Here is a 3,802-nt window from a genome sequence, read left to right as displayed (position 1 = left end):
TATGCACAATATGATAATAAATGTGCTGATTACAATGGGAACTATGAAAATTTGTTCTTTATAGTCCAGATTTCAAACAATATGCACAAAATCCTAGTATCATTTTTTGAAAGAAAAAAAATGTAAGGAAACTAACCTTTATTAGATGAACAACAATGAACAGCAACGAGAACAACAACGAAAATATGTAAACAAAGATTGGGGTTGGAAATGGTGTTTATCGTGAAATTTGGGATAGGTGCTAGGTTTTTGTGAATAAGAGAATTGGGTCTGATTTAATTTTGGGTTACGGCTCGGGTTCCGGGTCAAAAATGGGGTGAAATTAAATATGTGGCACGTGGGCCAGGCGCGTGTAGACAAGCGCCATTTAATAATTGGGGGTTGGCATATTGGACTGCCACATCGCCAGTGAGGCATTTTAATACTGAATTTTTTTTCCAGGGGGGTAATAGGTCCAACGCAAAGGTTAGGTGTGTAGTTGGCATTTTGGTCAAACGTTGGGGGTTATTTTGACTATTATCCCATTATTCTACTTATAATATGAACTTAAATAAAAATTTATAAATACCTAGGTTTAAAAAAAAATCTATATAATATAAAAAGGTATTACATAAATGGAGGATTGAAAATGTCAAGGGTAAAATATACATTGCATAAGATAAAGAGGGGAGAATGTCTGTTGTTTATAGTTGAGGGGATAGTTTGATTTTTAAACCAAAGTTGAGGGCTGAAAATGATTTTCGCCCAAATGGAAGACTACTTCTGCATCCTATGCCTCCTTTTCCTCTCTAATGGTTCCTCTATGATAAATCTGCATTAAACTGCCTATAAATCTTTCTGATCTCCCAGTACACAAGCAATCTTCAACTTCTTCCTCAAAATGCTCAAAAAAGAATGGAGATTTCAGTGCATAGCAGACCTTACAGCACACTAAAACAAAACTTTACAAATATTGAGGCGAAAAAGAGAAGACAACAAATTCATTGAAATGAAGATGTTTATGGGTTCCTACTAGGACTTTAAACTAATATACAATAACTGGATACATACACCATCAAATGTTTATAATTTTAAAATTATTATTTTGAGAAAATAGTCAAATGCCCCCTCGACGTATACTCGGATTAATTATGACGCACCCAACCTTTGCGGGCGACCTATTACCCCCCTGAGCATTTTAAAAGTGGAATAATTTGCCCCTGAATGCTCAGGTGGCAAAGTGAGTGTGTTTCACTCTCTCAAAGAGAGTGAGCACCAAAAACAAGTATTATAATTTTATTTTTAATATATCTTTTCATAAATATATTTATTTTTAATTAATTTTTCCTTATTTTTTTCTATCTCATTTCTAAAAATGTTTTTCGTTATTTTTTACTTTTACTCCCACCTTCTCTTCTTTCATCAAGAGCCGCCACCGCCGCCGGACTTCATCGCCGGCCAGCGGCCACTGCCCCAACGACCCCCCTTCCTTCGTCTCCTTCTCTCCACTGCTTGCACCACTGCGGCAATGACCCCTCCCCCCTTTCTTCGTCTCCTTCTCTCCCTCCCGCTCCACCGCTCGCCGGAAGTGACGACCGGCGAGCCACCACCACCAAAACACATATTATGTAGGAGAGAGAATACTAAAACTAATACTAATGTACAACACAATTATTATTATTAGAAAAGGAGAAATTTCATAGAATCTTACAAAATTTCCACTTGGCCATTTGCAGAAGCAAAGCCGACCACAACTTGTAGGCCTTTTAGATCTTTTGATTCAAAATAAAAAAAGGATCAGCCAATAAGAACAACCTTTAATTTAAAAATTTCATGATTCATTGAATGTGTATGTTAATGGAGGAAGAAAATGGGTTGGTTGATTTCTTCAAAAGATATGTATGATTGATGATGAAATTGAATGTGTGTGTGTTAATGGAGGAAGAAAATGGGTTGAATGTGTGTGTGGTAATGGAGGAAGAAAATGGGTTTGTTGATTTTTGAAAAGATATTTATGATTGATGATGAAATTGAATGTGTGTGTTAATGGAGGAAGAAAATGGGTTGAATGTGTGTGTTAATGGAGGAAGAATATGGGTTGGTTGATTTCTTGAAAAGATATTTATGATTGATGATCAAATTGAATGTGTGTGTGTTAATGGAGGAATAAAATGGGTTGATTGATTTCTTGAAATGAAGAAGAAGAAGAAGGGTTTAGTGATGAAGAAGATAAAATTAATGGAGGGTTTAATAGTTAATTAGAGGTTGGTTAGTGTAAATATAATTAATAAAAGAAAAATCAAATGAAAAAAAGAAAGGAAAAGAATATAAAATTAAAATTTAGAAAGTTCCAACGTGGCACTGACGTGGCGCCGATGTGGCGGAGAGTGTGCAACACTCTCCCTTGTTGCATCTGGTCATCTAATTTTTTTTGTGCCATGTCAGCCGAAAAAGGGTACAAAAATACAGAAAAAATAAGGCCAGGGGGGTAATAGGTCGCCTACAAAGATTAGGTGCGTCATAATTAATCCGAGTATACGTTGAGGGGCATTTGACTATTTTCTCTATTATTTTAATACATATACAGAGTATGAGCAAAAGCTATTTGAGTTCCCGTAAATTCGTAACTATCACACTAGATCCGCCCCTAAATGACGTCGTAAAATGCAGCTCTCAAGAAGAAACGGATAGTCTTTCTATTCGCTGGAAGCTGACGTTATACAAAGATAGTATTGCGAACCAAAGATACCTAATGGAAACTGTTAGCATGGTCGTGATGGAGGCATGACAAAAGGAGAGTCCCAAAGGTGTAGTCCACTATACTTCAAAAAGAAACCAATTATACTGCAAATGCAATTAGACTAGCTGCAGAAAATATGCTATCCTCTCATAACAACACGTTCTGACTGGAATTAGAATTCAATAATCATATCATATCTATATATCTATCTATATCTATATCTATACTATTTTAAAAGCATGAATATAAATATTAGTTGACCAAAATATCCTTCAAATATTGAATGATTTTTATACCCTTAATTGTAATATTAATTTATACAAGAACATATACGGAAAGGATACATTTGCAATAGTACATGTTAGGATCAAACTTGTGGTACACTAGGAAGTTAACTCACAAGAAGCTCTAATCCTATTAGGAACGTAACTCATGTTACTAGGATCTAATCCTTTTTTGATCAAGATTACTAGGCTCTAATCCTACAGAAACTAAATAATAGTATTCTAATATAGATTGTTGTTCTTAAGAGGTTTCCGTGTCATGATAATTATTTTGTTCTGGCCTTTCTAACAAAATATACTTTCAATCCAAGTTTAGTTTTCTTAATCTTTTTTTTGGTCAAACGAACACATTTTTTTTTCCTCATTTAAAACACCTTACAACAACATATTATTGTAAACACCATACCTACATAAACATCCTACTCAGACTACTTTTCTATTTACATTACCTATTTATATAGTTCTTCTATCCACTCTCTATCTTTACATTTTGCCTTCCTCTTTAGTATGTCAAAAATCTTCACTTTTGTCTCCTGTTGTATGAGCTGAATTACCCCTTGGGGTCTTGGTACCCTCTGATGCCACAAGGCTTCATTCCTGGCTGCCCATATATGGTATATTAGTGCAGTCCATACAGGCCATATCAAGCTTCTACTTATCCTTCCCTGGCTTTCCTTGCAAGTCTTTTCCACATCACTTCCAATGCCATGTTCCTCCCTTGCATCTGCAACCATTGGATAACATCTTCCAAGCAGTAGCTTGAGTACACACACTCAAAGAACAAGTGTTTGATAGTTTC

The sequence above is a fragment of the Lycium ferocissimum genome, chromosome 12 (genome assembly GCF_029784015.1).
Source record: "Lycium ferocissimum isolate CSIRO_LF1 chromosome 12, AGI_CSIRO_Lferr_CH_V1, whole genome shotgun sequence".
Taxonomy (NCBI): domain Eukaryota; kingdom Viridiplantae; phylum Streptophyta; class Magnoliopsida; order Solanales; family Solanaceae; genus Lycium; species Lycium ferocissimum.
This window is presented reverse-complemented; position numbering follows the sequence as displayed.